The sequence below is a fragment of the Bubalus bubalis genome, chromosome X (assembly GCF_019923935.1).
Source record: "Bubalus bubalis isolate 160015118507 breed Murrah chromosome X, NDDB_SH_1, whole genome shotgun sequence".
In the NCBI taxonomy this organism is placed as follows: domain Eukaryota; kingdom Metazoa; phylum Chordata; class Mammalia; order Artiodactyla; family Bovidae; genus Bubalus; species Bubalus bubalis.
In genome coordinates this window covers 34,046,624-34,063,565 of record NC_059181.1, presented here as the reverse complement: position 1 = coordinate 34,063,565, position 16,942 = coordinate 34,046,624, and the positions used below count along the sequence as shown (strand labels likewise).

The following is a 16,942-nucleotide window of genomic DNA, read 5'->3' as shown; positions in this document are numbered from 1 at the left end:
ATCTGATTTGTAATCAAAATTGTAGATAAGTAAGACATTATCATCTAGTTATATTTAGTTTCATCATTCAGAGTGTTCAGGATTTGGTCAATGAAGAATATGATATTTAGCTGATTCATCTTGCAAAAACCATTTGAAATTTCTTTCTTCCTACATAGGGTGGGAGATTACCAATTATAATCAATTTGTTTCTGTAGGGTCTTAATTTTCCTAAACATAACAAATATTTAGAAAGGTACAACTTTATTCTTCATAAAAAGATAATTTCTTAACAGAAAATGGATTTTATACACATTACATTCCCTTATCATTTAAATTAACCAATTAAATAAAATTTATTGATATCAGCAATCAATTCCTAAAAGATGATGCTGGCAAAGTGGTGCACTCAATATACCAGCAAATCTGGAAAACTCAGCAGTGGCCACAGGACTGGAAAAGGTCAGTTTTCATTCCAATTCAAAGAAAGGCAATGCCAAAGAATGTTCAAACTACTGCACAATTGTACTCATCTCAAACACTACCAAAGTAATGCTCAAAATTCTCCAAGCCAGGCTTCAACAGTACATGAACCATGAACTTCCAGATGTTCAAATTGGTTTTAGAAAAGGTAAAGGAACCAGAGATCAAATGGCCAACATCCACTGGATCATCGAAAAAGCAAGAGAGTTCCAGAAAAACATCTACTTTTGCTTTATTGACTATGCCAAATTCTTTGACTGTGTGGATCACAATAAACTGAGGAAAATTCTTCAAGAGATGGGAATACCAGACCATCTGACCTGCCTCCTGAGAAATCTGTATGCAGGTCAAGAAGCAACAGTTAGAACTGGACATGGAACAACAGACTTGTTCCAAATAGGAAAGGAGTACATCAAGGCTGTATATTGTCACCGTGCTTATTTAACTTATATGCAGAGTACATCATGAGAAATGCCAGGCTGGATGAAGCACAAGCTGGAATCAAGACATCTGGGAGAAATATCAATAACCTCAGATACGCAGATGACACCACACTCATGGCAGAAAGTGAAGAACTAAAGAGCCTCTTGATGAAAGTGAAAGAGGAGAGTGAAAAAGTTCACTTAAAATTCAACATTCAGAAAACTAAAATCATGGCATCTAGTCCCATCACTTCATGGCAAATAGATGGGGAAACAATGGAAACAGTTATAGAATTAATTTTCTTGGGCTCCAAAATCACTGCAGATGGTGACTAGGGCTGTGAAATTAGAAGACACTTGCTTCTTGGAAGAAAAGCTATGATCAACCTAGACAGCATATAAAAAGCAGAGACATTACTTTGCCAACAAAAGTCCGTCTAGTCAAGCCTATGGTTTTTCCAGTAGTCATGTATGGATGTGGACTATAAAGTTGAGACTTTAGACTATAAATTTGAGAGTTGGACTATAAAGAAAGCTGAGTGCTAAAGAATTGATGTTTTTGAACTGCGGTGTTGGAGAAGACTCTTGAGAGTCTCTTGGCCTGTAAGGAGATCTAACCAGTCAATCCTAAAGGAGATCAGTCCTGGATATTCATTGGAAGGACTGATGCTAAAGCTGAAAGTCCAATACTTTGGCCACCTGATGTGAAGAACTGACTCATTAGAAAAGACCCTGATCGTGTAAAAGATTGAAGGCAAGAGGAGAAGGGGATGACAGAAGATGAGATGGTTGGATGGCATCTCTGACTCGATGGACATGAGTTTGAGTAGGCTCCAGGAGTTGGTGATGGACAAGGAAGCCTGGCGTGCTGCAGTCCATGGTGTCACAAAGAGTTGGACATGACTGAGCGACTAGACTGAACTGAACCGAACTGATTGATATCAGCTTTCACTTACATTATAATGTTCTTGTTTTTAAACTTCATACTAAACTTTCCTTTTATGATTATAACTAAAGAGTTATGCATTCACAGACTAGACTTGTTTCAAATAATTACAGTAGTATTTCCTCTGTTATGTATATATTGTCAAAACTTAGATCATGAGAATCCTTTTTAAAATGAGCTCATTTGTCCTTGTGCTAGCCAAGCCATCTCTGAAATCCTCCTCACTTTTGGGCAGCCATACTATGTTCCAGGCCACAGGATCAGCTTTTATTCAAGAAGTCTAGTTCATTTTTACAAAGGAAAAGAAAAGGCATTTTTCTGGGCACTGGGGACTGTGTACTAGGTTTTCCACATGAGTATGTCTGGTAGATAGTATGCAATTAATGCTGGGTCAAATCCTAGCTAAAACCAGAAAAGAAACTACTTTTAAAAAGGCCACGAATACACAATATTTCTAGTTTGTTATTAGTTCTTTATTTTGTGAAGTTTATTTTATCAATGACATACTTAGATTATTAATCCTTCCCTAAAGTTTCAAATATGCTCTCTCCTTTTAAAAATAATTCTTAGATCTCATTGACTTCCATTTTAGAGTCATTCATTATTTTCACTATTGCTTACAGAATGAGAAAGAAATGTTCTCTAATGTGTCTATTCTTTTCAGTTATCATATTGATAAGCAGTGGAATAAAATATGTAGAAAGAAACATTCGCTTCATTTTCACATTGTACAAATGAAGTTCTAGTTACTCCAGGATTGAAGTAATTATTTTTAAAGTAAAATGTCAATATGTGCACTGTTTTAATTAAGTTTATATTTATGTATGCATATGCGATGGACCTTGCAAAAGCGTGGCCGAGAGGAGCTACCCCACATCCGAGGTTGGGGTGGTAGCCAAGAGGAGCTACCCCACGCCCAAGGTCAGGGGCAGCGGCCGAGAGGAGCAACCCCATGTCCAAGGAGCGGTGGCTACACGGGCGCAGGAGGGCCAAGAGGAGCTACTCCACGTTCAAGGTCAGGAAGGGCAGCCGTACAAAATACCTTTCATCCAAGGTAAGGAGCAGTGGCCGTGCTTTGCTGGAGCAGCCGTGAAGAGATACCCAACATCCAAGGTAAGAGAAACCCAAGTAAGACGGTAGGTGTTGCGAGAGGGCATCAGAGGGCAGACACACTGATACCATAATCACAGAAAACTAGTCAGTCTAATCACACAGACCACAGCCTTATCTAACTCAATGAAACTAAGCCATGCCTTGTGGGGCCACCCAAGACAGGCGGGTCATGGTGGAGAGGTCTGACAGAATGTGGTCCACTGGAGAAGAAATGGCAAACCACTTCAGTATTATTGCCTTGAGAACCCCATGAACAGTATGAAAAGGCAAAATGATAGGATACTGAAAGCAGAACTCCCCAAGTCAGTAGGTGCCCAATATGCTACTGGAGATCAGTAGAGAAATAACTCCAGAAAGAATGAAGGGATGGAGCCAAAGCAAAAACAATACCCAGTTGTGGATGTGACTGGTGATAGAAGCAAGGTCCAATGCTGTAAAGAGCAATATTGCATAGGAACCTGGAATGTTAGGTCCATGAATCAAGGCAAATTGCAAGTGGTCAAACAAGAGATGGCAAGAGCGAACGTCAACATTCTAGGAATCAGGAAACTAAAATGGACTGGAATGGGTGAATTTAACTCAGGTGACCATTATATCTACTACTGTGGGCAGGAATCCCTCAGAAGAAATGGAGTAGCCATCATGGTCAAAGAGTCCAAAATGCAGTACTTGGATGCAATCTCAAAAACGACAGAATGATCTCTGTTCATTTCCAAGGAAAACCATTCAATATCACAGTAATCCAAGTCTATGTCCCAACCAGTAACACTGAAGAAGCTGAGGTTGAACAGTTTTATTAAGACCTACAAGACCTTTTAGAACTAGCACCCAAAAAAGATGTCCTTTTCATTATAGCAAACTGGAATGCAAAAGTAGGAAGTCAAGAAACACCTGGGCTAACAGGCAAATTTGGCCTTGGAATACAGAATGAAGCAGGGCAAAGGCTAATAGAGTTTTGCCAAGAGAATGCACTAGTCATAGCAAACACCCTCTTCCAACAACACAAGAGAAGACTGTACACATGGACATCACCAGATGGTCAACACTGAAATCAGATTGATTATATTCTTTGCAGCCAAAGATGGACAAGCTCTATACAGTCAGCAAAAACAAGACCAGGAGCTGACTGTGGCTCAGATCATTAACTCCTTATTGCTAAATTTAGACTTAAATTGAAAAAAGTGGGGAAAACCACCAGACCATTCAGGTATGACCTAAATCAAATCCCTTATGATTATACAGTGGAAGTGAGAAGTAGATTTAAGGGACTAGATCTGATAGATAGAGTGCCTGATGAACTATGGACGGAGGTTCGTGACATTCTACTGGAGACAGGGATCAAGACCATCCCCATGGAAAACAAATGCAAAAAAGCAAAATGGCTGTCTGGGGAGGCCTTACAAATAGCTGTGAAAAGAAGAGAAGTGAAAAGCAAATGAGAAAAGGAAAGATATAAGCATCTGAATGCAGAGTTCCAAAGAATAGCAAGGAGAGATAAGAAAGCCTTCCTCAGCAATCAGTGCAAAGAAATAGAGGAAAATAACAGAGTGGGAAAGACTAGAGATCTCTTCAAGAAAATTAGAGATACGAAGGGAACATTTCATGCAAAGATGGGCTTAATAAGGACAGAAATGGTATGGACCTAACAGAAGCAGAAGATATTAAGAAGAGGCGGCAAGAATACACAGAAGAACTGTACAAAAAAGATCTTCATGACCCAGATAATCATGATGGTGTGATCACTGACCTAGAGCCAGACATCCTGGAATGTGAAGTCAAATGGGCCTTAGAAATCACTACGAACAAAGCTAGTGGAGGTGATGGAATTCCAGTGGAGCTATTTCAAGTCCTGAAAGATGATGCTGTGAAAGGGCTGCACTCAATATGCCAGCAAATTTGGAAAACTCAGCAGTGTCCAGAGGACTGGAAAAGGTCAGTTTTTATTCCAATCCCAAAGAAAGGCAATGCCAAAGAATGCTCAAACTACCGCACAATTGCACTCATCTCACACACTAGTAAAGTAATGCTCAAAATTCTCCAAGCCAGGCTTCAGCAATAAGTGAATGGTGAACTTCCAGATGTTCAAGCTGGTTTTAGAAAAGGCAGAGGAACCAGAGATCAAATGGCCAACATCCTCTGGATCATGGAAAAAGGAAGAGAGTTCCAGGAAAACATCTATTTCTGCTTTATTGACTATGCCAAAGCCTTTGACTGTGTGGATCACAATAAACTGTGGAAAATTCTGAAAGAGATGGGCATACCAGACCACCTGACCAGCCTCTTGAGAAACCTATATGCAGGTCAGGAAGCAACAGTTAGAACTGGACATGGAACAACAGACTGATACCAGATAGGAAAAGGAATACGTCAAGGCTGTATATTGTCACCCTGCTTATTTAACTTCTATGCAGAGTACATCATGAGAAATGCTGGGCTGGAAGAAGCACAAGCTGGAATCAAGATTGCTGGGAGAAGTATCAGATATGCAGATGACACCAACCTTATGGCAGAAAGTGAAGAGGAATTAAAAAGCCTCTTGATAAAAGTGAAAGTGGAGAGTGAAAAAGTTGGTTTAAAGCTCAACATTCAGAAAATGAAGATCATGGCATATGGTCCCATCACTTCATGGGAAATAGATGGTGAAACAGTGGAAACTGTCAGACTTTACTTTTTTGGGCTCCAAAATCACTGCAGATGTTGATTGCAGCCATGAAATTAAAAGACGCTTACTCCTTGGAAGGAAAGTTATGACCAACCTAGATAGCATATTCAAAAGCAGAGACATTACTTTGCCAACAAAGGTCTGTCTAATGAAGGCTATGGTTTTTCCAGTAGTCATGTATGGATATGAGAGTTGGACTGTGAAGAAAGGTGAGCGCCGAAGAATTGATGCTTTTGAACTGTGGTGTTGGAGAAGACTCTTGAGAGTCCCTTGGACTGCAAGAAGACCCAACCCGTCAATTCTAAAAGAGATCAGTCCTGGGTGTTCTTTGGAAGGAATGATGCTCAAGCTGAAACTCCAGTACTTTGGCCACCTCATGCGAAGAGTTGACTCATTGGAAAAGACTCTGATGCTGGGAGGGATTGGGGGCAGGAGGAGAAAGGGACGACAGAGGATGAGATGGCTGGATGGCGTCACTGACTTGACGGACATGAGTTTGAGTGAACTCCGGGAGCTGATGATGGACACGGAGGCCTGGCGTACTGCAATTCACGGGGTCGCAAAGAGTTGGACACGACTGAGCGACTGAACTGAACTGATGTGTATATATATATATAATATATATATGTGTGTGTATATATATGTGTGTGTGTGTATATATATATATATATATATATATACATATATTTGGGCTTTCCTGGTGGCTCAGTGGTAAAGAATCTGCCTGCCAATGCTGGAGACATGGGTCTTGCCTGGGAAATCCCATGGACAGAGGAACTTGGTGGACTACAATCTATGGGGTCATAAAGAATCAAACACAACTTAGCAACAGCAAGACATATATGTATATGTATATATATATATATATATTTATGCTTTAAGTAAAAGAAAAACTCATTCTATGAAGTTATTTTTAGCAAATATAATAATGAACACCATTTGGTGTGCTGTTATGAAGCATACCATTTGTTTTCTTGGAGATCTCAATAATCCTTGTGCAAATATGAAATGCAAATACTTAATTAGCTAATTTATTAACAATTCATCTGAAATATTTATTTACTATGTATTCTGTGTCAAACATTCTTCAAGTTCTAAGGATATGATAAAAAGTAAAATACTTATAATTCCCTCCTCTCCAAATTACAAAACAGTTGATAAAACATCCAGTTAAATAAATATTATAATGTAGCTTGATGAATGGTAGCATTCATCCTGAAGGTAGGAGAAACCAGAATTCTATGGGAACCAATGGTAATGGAACAAAACCTTTCTGTGTGATGGTCTTCTTGAGAATGCCGCATTTAGGTTAAGAACTGGAGAATGAATGAATAGGACTCAGTCAGACAGAAGGTGGAGATTGCATAGTGGAAGTGATAGCCTTTTGGAGTGATAGTTATTGATTTCTAGGAGTCAGACATCCAAAAGGCAAAAGTTAGTCATTGAAGGGACTTAGTGAATAATCATATTTCTATTTTTCAAAATACTATTTAAATTGGAAATTGGAACTGTAGAAAGACAGGACTGGGGCAACAGAGCAATTAGGAGGCTGTTTCAGAACTGCAGTAAAGGACGATAATGGCCTAGCACGGTGCTGGGCAAGTGATGATAGAAAGATGGAAAATAATCCATATCCAGTCTATCAAAGCCTATTGAATTTGACATTAAAATTTTTCCAGAATCTGATCACTGCACACCATCTGCCTTGCCACCATCCTGGTACAAGCCAACAACATATCTCATTTCAATTACTTCAATAACCTCTTAGCTAGAGTTGCCAGATTTAGCCAATCAAAATTTTATCTGGCAACACTGCTCCTAACTATTTCCCACCTTCTGCCTCTTCTCACATGTCAGTCTTTTCTCAACATGACAGTTAAGTGTACTGTTAGGCAAACACAACTCGATCTTGAAAAGTTCTAAACAGCCCACTGGTCACGATGTATTATGCTTATTTAGTTCAGTTTAGTCGCTCAGTTGTTTCTGGCTGTTTGTGACCCCATGGACTGTAGCACACCAGGCCTCGCTGTCCAACACCAGCTCCCAGAGTTTACTCAAACTCATGTTCTTTGAGTCAGTGATGCCATCCAACAATCTCATCCTCTGTCATATGCTTCTCCTCCCTCCTTCAATCTTTCTCAGCATCAGGGTCTTTTCAAATGAGTCCATCAACAGAAAATTGGATTAAAGATTTACTGAGCATGGCCCTGCCCATCAGAACAAGACCAATTTCCCCTTCAGTCAGTCTCTCCCATCAGGAAGCCTCTTATTCTCCTCCATCAGAGGGAAGACAGAATGAAAACCATAATCACAGAAAACTAACCAATCTGATCACCTGGACCACAGCCTTATCTAATTCAATGAAACTATGAGCCATGCCGTGTAGGGCCACCCAAGACAGACAGGTCATGGAGGAGAGTTCTGACAAAACGTGGTCCACTGGAGAAGGGAATGGCAAACCACTTCAGTATTCTTGCCTTGAGAATCCCATGAGCAGTATGAAAAGGCAAAAAGATAGGACACTAAAAGATGAACTCTCCAGGTCAGTAGGTACCCAATATGCTACTGGAGATCAGTGCAGAAATAATACCAGAAAGAATGAAGAGATGGAGCCAAAGCAAAAATAACATCCAATTCTGGATGTGACAGGTGATAGAAATAAAGTCCGATGCTGTAAAGAGCAATATTGCATAGGAACCTGGAATGTTAGGTCCATGAATCAAGGCAAATTGGAAGTGGTCTAACAGGAGATGGCAAGAGTGAACATAGACATTTTAGGAATCAGTGAACTAAAATGGACTGGAATGGGTGAATTTAACTCAGATGACCGTTATATCTACTACTGTGGGCAAGAATCCCTTAGAAGAAATGGAGCAAATAGTCAACAAAAGAGTCCAAGATTATGCTTCTTACATACTGCTGGGATAAATTTGTTAACATTTTATCTAAGATCTTTATGTTAGTAAGTGCTTTTGTGTCTAATTTCTTTTTGTTAGCCTGCTATGGTCGGATTTTGATGTTGAGGTTATATTTGCATCATTAAGTGAATTGTGGAGTAATTTTTTTTTCCTCTCTCTTCTCTGGAAATGTGTTTTTAAGATTATATTTATCTTCTCTTTGTAATTGACAGAATTTTCCTGAAAACCTTAGGCCTGGTATTTGTTATTTTACATTTTAAAATACTGGTTCAATGTATTTGTTAAAAGACAATGTTTTTGAGTCAATTATTAAAACTCAGTTTCTAGTAAATTGAATATTTTGTCTAAATATTCAAGGTTCTTATCATAAAGTTTTTCTTGTTCTCTCTAGGTAATCTGAGTATTATCTCTACTTATGTCTTTTCTCCTTTTTCTTCCCTCATATTGTTTATATGTACTGCTATTCTTCTTAAATTTGCCAACATTTGTGTGTTATCTTTTTAAAATAATCAACTTTTGTCTTGCTGATTCTCTTTATTTTTCATTTGTCTTGAATTGCAAAAATTTCCAGATCTTACATTTATTATCTCCTAACTTCTATATTTGGTTTATCCTATTGTTCATATACTATTCTGTTTATATTGATTTTGAAATTCTCATTTATCCCCCCGTTTTCAAAATTTCACATAACAGTTAAATCTAGATGTCCAATTGCTTCAGTGTGAATATTTTATAAGTACTGCTATGCAATTCCTATTGATTATTTTACCTTATGTATGAATTTCCTTGAATAATGAGCTGGTTGCCTAAGTAGGATCTCAACAGATGAAAAATGAGGGATTAAGAATAAGTAGGATATTAAGTATAATTATCAATTTTAACGCTGGGTTGGCGAAAAAGTTCATTTGGGTTTTCTCATACCATCATTTGGAAAAGCCTGAACACATTTTTTAGCCAACTCATTAGATTTGCTGTATTTCAATATTCATTCTATTTGAAGCTCAAATGGTCCTATGTTTGGCTAATGAGAATCCCTTCAAGTTGTCTCTTGTGTCTTTTCATGGTCTATGAGGAAGTCTAGGTACAGGATTTCAGAAGTGACAAGATGATCAGGCTCACCTTGAATATTTCTGGTAACATATATTTTAAAAAACCCTGGTAATTTTTATAAGTGGAAAATAATATTTGGAAACTATATCTTGGTGGTAGATTTGCATTTTCTACTGGATTGTCACAGCTTTTAGGGCATTTCAGTGGAGATTTAAAAACACACGTATTTTGTTTATCTTACAAGGAGAAAAATAAATTCTACCTTTCCACACTATGCAAAGAGGAGTCCAAACGGTATCATCTTCAGTTTCTGTCAGAAAGGCGAGCATTCACAATGTTTGAAGCCCTTGCCTGGCGGTAGTGCACAAGAAGGAGGAGGCTGTACCTAAATTCCTTGCCACAGGAACCTACTCAGGTGGCACTAACCTTGACTTTCAAATGGAACATTATATCTACAAAAAGGAAAGTGGTAGCATCTACATCTTAAGTGTGAAAGACCCTGGGAGAAGTTTCTGCCAGCAGCTCATGCCATGGTTGCCACTGAAAATCCATCTGATATTGGCATCTTCTCCTTCAGGAATACTGGCCAGTGGGACGCACTGAAATCTGTAGCTGATACTCAGGCCACCTCTATTGCTGGCCACTTCAGTTCTGGAAACTTCACTAACCAGATCCAGGCAGCTTTCCAGGAGCCTCGACTTCTCGTGGTTACAGATCCCAGGACTGACCATCTGCCTCTCCCAGAGGCGTCTTAAGTTAACTTGTCTACTATTGTTCTGTGTAACACAGATTCTCCTCTAGGCTATGTAGACATTGCCGCCCCATTCAGCGACAAGGGAACATCTTCAGTTGGGGCTGACGCAGTGGCTGCTGGACCCGGAGATTCTGCGCATGCACAGCACGTTTCCCTGTGTGAACTCACAGGAGGTTGCGCCTAACCTCTACTTCCACAGAGATCCTGAGAAGATTGAAAACAAAGAGTGGGCCGCTGCTGGAAAGACTGTGACTGAGGAGGAACTTGAAGGTGAATGGACCTATTGAGTTCCAGAGTTTACTGCTACTAAAGTCAAGGTTGCAGATTAGCCTGAGGGCAGGCAGCGCCTTCTGTGCCTATTCAGCATTTCCGTGCTGAATATGATAACTGACTGGTCTCAAGCTGTTCCCTACCAAGCTCTTAAACAAAAAATGGAAATATAAAGTTGACAGAAAAGAACATTTCTACAAAAGTAAGTAAATCTATACATTCTAACTTCATATTACTAATTTCCCACATTTAAATGGACATTATAGTAGAGGACCGCCCCCCTTGCCAGTCAGAATGGCTGCTATCCAAAAGTCTACAAGCAATAAATGCTGGAGAAGGTGTGGAGAAAAGGGAACCCTCTTACACTGTTGGTGGGAATGCAAACTAGTACAGCCACTATGGAGAACAGTGTGGAGATTCCTTAAAATACTGGAAATAAAACTGTCATATGACCCAGCAATCCCACTGCTGGGCATACACACTGAGGAAACCAGAATTGAAAGAGACACATGTACCCCAATGTTCATCGCATCACTGTTTATAATAGCCAGGACATGGAAGCAACCTAGATGTCCATCAGCAGACGAATGGATAAGAAAGCTGTGGTACATATACACAATGGAGTATTACTCAGCCATTAAAATGAATACATTTGAATCAGTTCTAATGAGGTGGATGAAACTGGAGCCTATTATACAGAGTGAAGTAAGCCAGAAAGAAAAACACCAATACAGTATACTAACGCATATATATGGAATTTAGAATGATGGTAATGATAACCCTGTATGCGAGACAGCAAAAGAGACACAGATGTATAGAGTAGTCTTTTGGACTCTGTGGGAGAGCGAGAGGGTGGGATGATTTGGGAGAATGGCATTGAAACACGTATACTATCATATGTGAAACGATCCAGGTTTGATGCATGATACAGGATGCTCGGGGCTGGTGCACTGGGATGACCCAGAGGGATGGTATGGGGAGGAAGGTGGGAGGGGGGTTCAGGATGGGGAACACGTGTACACCTGTGGTGGATTCATGTTGGTGTATGGCAAAATCAATACCATATTGTAAAGTAATTAGCCTCCAATTAAAATAAATTTATATTTAAAAAATGGACATTATAGGATTCTGTTTCATGTTTGATTTGTATCTTGATGTTGTCTTTTATGCTGAAGATCTTGGTTCTTAGTGATATAAGTGTAATTGCATATATGGTTTACTCTACTCTGTATATGGTGAAGTATGTATATATCTTTACAAGAGTTTTAGAATGATCCCAATAGCACAACCTAAGATTCTGTGATTTTCATTTTTATATGCTTAGGTATATAAAGTCAACATTCTATTTTTAAATGTTTGAGGTAAATATCTTTGCCATTAGGCCACAAATTTGATATAAAGTAATAATCAGTCAGTCAGTTCAGTCACTCAGTTGAGTCCAACTCTTTGCGACCCCATGGTCTGCGGCATGCCAGGCTTCCCTGTCCATCACCAACTCTCACAGCTTGTTCAAATTCATATCCATCCAGTCAGTGATGCCATCCAGCCATCTCCTCCTCTGTCATCCCCTTCTCCTCGCACCTTCAATCTTTCCCAGCACCAAGGTCTTTTCTAGAGAGTCAGTTCTTTGCATCAGGTGGCCAAAGTATTGGGGTTTCAGCTTTAGCATTCAGTCCTTCCAATAAATATTCAAGATTGATTTCCTTTAGGATGGACTGGTTGGATGTCCTTGCTGTCCAAGGGACTCTCAAGAGTCTTCTCCAACACCACAGTTCAAAAGTATCAATTTTTCAGCACTCAGTTTTCTTTATAGTCTAACTCTCACAGCCATACATGACTACTGGAAAAACCATAGCTTTGACTAGACGGACTTTGGTGGCAAATTAATAATAGTGAGTTTCAATTTATTTGTTATGTTAGGGATTGCTTCACTTTTTTCTGTTTTATTTAATGTTATTTTTCACATGTATAGAAAAATGAAGATGGTGCTAAGGTCAAAACTATAACACAAGTCACATTGAAAAATACCTAGTTTTTATCTTTGTTCTTCCCACTACCTCTCTTTTGTCTTCTTTCCCAAATTTACTATTTTGGTTTATCCTTCTATTGTCTTTTGGAAAATATTAGCAACCATGTATGTTCATGTGTTTGAGTGTGCATATAAATTCCCACACTTGTTACCCAAAAGGTTCCCCAAAAACTGTAAGGTATTTCTTTCATTATTTTTCTTTTTTGCAACTGTTTTGCTTTTGCAATTAGTGGAGAAGCAGCTTTATGCATGTTTCTGAGTGTACCTTGGAAATAGATTCCTAGAAGTGGGATTTCTGGGTCTCAGAGAAAATGCATGTGTAATTTTGCTAATTCAAATTCTTAGAGCCAGTACAGTTTTGCTTTTCCATTAGCAATGTATGAGGGCTTCCCTGATAGCTCAGTTGGTAAAGAATCTACCTGCAGTGTGGGAGACCTGGGTTCGATCCCTGGGTTGGGAAGATCCTCTGGAGAAGGGGAAGGCTACCCACTCCAGTATTCTGGCCTGGAGAATTCCATATACAGTATGGTTCATGGGGTTGCAAAGAGTCGGACAGAACTGAGCGACTAGCTCAGTAGCTTCACTAGCTTCACTAGCAACGTACAAAAGTGATTGTTTCTCACAACCTTAACAACGGAGTATGTGGTCAAAGTTTTCTGTTTTTGTCAAGGTTAGAAATCATACCTCAGTGCAGTTACAATTTGTATTTCTATTATACATCTGATCACCTCAGATAATTAAGGGCCATTGTTGGTTCTTTTCCTGTGGACTGCTTCCCATAGCACTTGTCTATTTTTTTCTTCTTTAAAGTGTTGGGACTTTTTCTTTTTTAGAGGTTCTTTATATAATAACAATGTTTCCCCTCTATATGTGATACAAGATGAAATATTTCATCCAGCTTTGTCATTTGTTCTTATCCCTCCCTCTGTCACTTCCTTCTATCCTTTCTTCCTTCTTTGTATTTTATTTTTTTGTCATGCACACAACTTTCAGGATCTTAGTTCCTCCACCAGGGATTGACACCATGCCCTTTGCAATGGAAGCATGGAGTCCTAAGCATTGAACCACTAGGGAATTCCCCTTCTTCTTTATTTATACCATACACATTTTTAATGAGCTTCCCTGGAGGCTCAGTGGAAAAGAATCTGCCTGCAATGCAGGAGACGTGGGTTCGATCCCTGGGTAAGGAAGATCCTCGGAAGAGAAGGAAATGACAACCCACTGCAGTGTTCTTGCCTGGAGAATCCCATGATCAGAAGAGCCTGCCGGACTATAGTTCATGGGGTCACAGAGAGTCAGATATGACTTAACACGTCAACAGCAACATTTTTAATGTCATAACATTTATCAACAATTTTCCTTATTGTTTCTAAATTTTGGATCACCGTAAGGCATTTAAAAAAACCATTTTATAGATAATAAAGGAATTCGCCCATATTTTAATGCTTGTACAATTTTATTTAAGCCTTAGATATCTGATATTTTTAAAAATTTTCATGGTCTACAGTGTGTTTAATATACAGCACTTTATTATTGGTTAGTTCCAATTAAAAAAAAACTCTATTATTTCTCCTTTGATCAATGAGTTTCTTAAGGTAGTTTGTATCATACTGCTTCTTTGGCATTTTCTGGGCCTTGCTTTATGGATTATGCATCCAATTTTCTAAATGTATAATATATGCCTAAATTATTCTCCATTTGTTCCCGTAGAGTTCTGCTTATGACCATTGTGTAAAGTATGTTCACATTTTGTAGTTCAGATTTTCTGTATCTTATTATTTTGTCTGCTTGACTTGACGGAAACAGAGTTATGTTGAAACCTTCTATGTTGTTGAGTTTGTCTACTTCAACCTGTAGTTATGGACACTTTTAGTTTACACATTGTAAGAATGTATTACCATGTACAGGAATTAGCATTTAAATATCTTCTTAGAGGGGGCTTCCCTGGTAGCACAGCTGGTAAAGAATCCACCTGCAATGTGGGAGACCTGAGTTCGATCCCTGGGTTAGGATGATCCCCGGAGGAGGGCATGGCAACCCACTCCAGTATTCTTGCCTGGAGAATCCCATGGACAGAAGAGCCTGGCGGGCTACAGTCCATGGAGTCACACAGAGTTGGACACAACTGAGTGACAAGGCACAGCACAGCACAGCATCTTCTTAGAGAACTGACGCTTTTCTTCATATAAATATGTATTTCAGTTCAGTTCAATTCAGTTCAGTTGCTCTGTCACGTCCGATTCTTTGCGACCCCATGAACTGTAACATGCCAGGCCTCCCTGTCCATCACCAACTCCCAGAGTCCACCCAAACCCATGTCCATTGAGTCGGTGATGCTATGCAGCCATCTCATTCTCTGTCGTCCCCTTCTCCTCCTGCCCTCAATCTTTCCCAGCATCAGGGTCTTTTCAAGTGAGTAGGCTCTTCTCATCAGGCGGTCAAAGTATTGGAGTTTCAGCTTCAATATCAGTCCTTCCAATGAACACCCAGGACTGATCTCCTTTAGGATGAACTGGTTGGAACTCCTTGCTGTCCAAAGGACTCTCAAGAGTCTTCTCCAACACCACAGTTCAAAAGCATCAGTTCTTCAGTGCTCACCTTTCTTTATAGTCCAACTCTCACATTCATACATGACTACTGGAAAAACCATAGCCTTGACTAGAAAGACCTTTGTGGACAAAGAAATGTCTCTGCTTTTTAATATGCTGTCTAAGTTGGTCATAACTTTCTTTTCAAGGAGTAAGCGTCTTTTAATTTCATGGCTGCAGTCAACATCTGCAGTGATTTTGGAGCCCCAAAAATAAAGTCAGCCATTATTACCACTGTTTCCCCATCTATTTGCCATGAAGTGATGGGACTGGATGCCATGATCTTAGTTTTCTGAACGTTGAGCTTCAAGACAAATTTTTCAGTCTCCTCTTTCACTTTCATCAAGAGGCTTTTTAGTTCTTCTTCAATTTCTGCCAAAAGCGTGGTGCCATCTGCATATCTGAGGTTATTGATATTTCTCCTGGCAATCTTGATTCTAGAATGTGCTTCATCCAGCCCAGAGTTTCTCATGATGTACCCTGCATATAAGTTAAATAAGCAGGGTGACAATATACAGCCTTGACGTATTCCTTTTCCAATTGGAACCAGTCTGTTGTTCCATGTCCAGTTCTAACTGTTGCTTCCTGATCCTGCATACAGATTTCTCAAGAGGCAGGTTAGATGGTCTGGTATTCCCATCTCTTTCAGAATTTTCCACAGTTTATTGTGATCCACACAGTCAAAGGCTTTGGCATAGTCAATAAAGCAGAAATAGATGTTTTTCTGGAACTCTCTCAGTTCATTTCAGTTGCTCAGTGGTTTCCGACTCTTTGCAACCCCATGAATTGCAGCAGGCCAGGCCTCTCTGTCTGTCACCAACTCCAGGGTTCACACAAACTAATGTCAATCGTGTCGGTGATGCCATCCAGCCATCTCATCCTCTGTCTTCCCCTTTTCCTCCTGCTCCCAATCCCTCCCAGCATCAGAGATTTTTCCAATGAGTCAACTCTTTGCATGATGTGGCCAAAGTACTGGATTTTCAGCTTTAGCATAAGTCCTTCCAATGAACACCCAGGACTGATCTCCTTTAGAATGGACTGGATGGATCTCCTTGCAGTCCAAGGGACTCTCAAGAGTCTTCTCCAACACCACAGTTCAAAAGCATCAGTTCTTTGGTGCTCAACTTTCTTCACAGTCCAACTCTCACATCTATACATGACCACAGGAAAAACCATAACCTTGACTAGATGGACCTTTGTTGGCAAAGTAATGTCTCTGCTTTTGAATATGCTATCTAGATTGATCATAACTTTCCTTCCAAGGAGTAAGTGTCTTTTAATTTCATGGCTGCAATCACCATCTGCAGTGATTTTGGAGCCCAGAAAAATAAAGTCTGACACTGTTTCCACTGTTTCACCATGTATTTCCCATGAAGTGATGGGACCAGATGCCACAATCTTAGTTTTCTGAATGTTGAGCTTTAAGCCAACTTTTTCACTCTCCACTTTCACTTTCATCAAGAGGCTTTTGAGTTCCTCTTCACTTTTTGCCATAAGAGTGGTGTCATCTGCATATCTGAGGTTATTGATATTTCTCCCAGCAATCTTGATTCCAGCTTGTGCTTCTTCCAGCCCAGCATTTCTCATGATGTACTCTGCATAGAAGTTAAATAAGCAGGGTGACAATATACAGCCTTGACGTATTCCTTTTCCTATTTGGTATCAGTCTGTTGTTCCATGTCCAGTTCTAACTGTTGCTTCCCGACCTGCATATAGGTTTCTAAAGAG

General features: G+C 39.6%; 1 pseudogene; it reads left to right on the top strand.

Moving 5' to 3' along the window:
- LOC102403131 overlaps positions 1-10,718 on the top strand; it is a 54,541-nt pseudogene extending 43,823 nt beyond the window's left edge.
- The last annotated feature ends 6,224 nt before the right edge of the window (positions 10,719-16,942 follow it).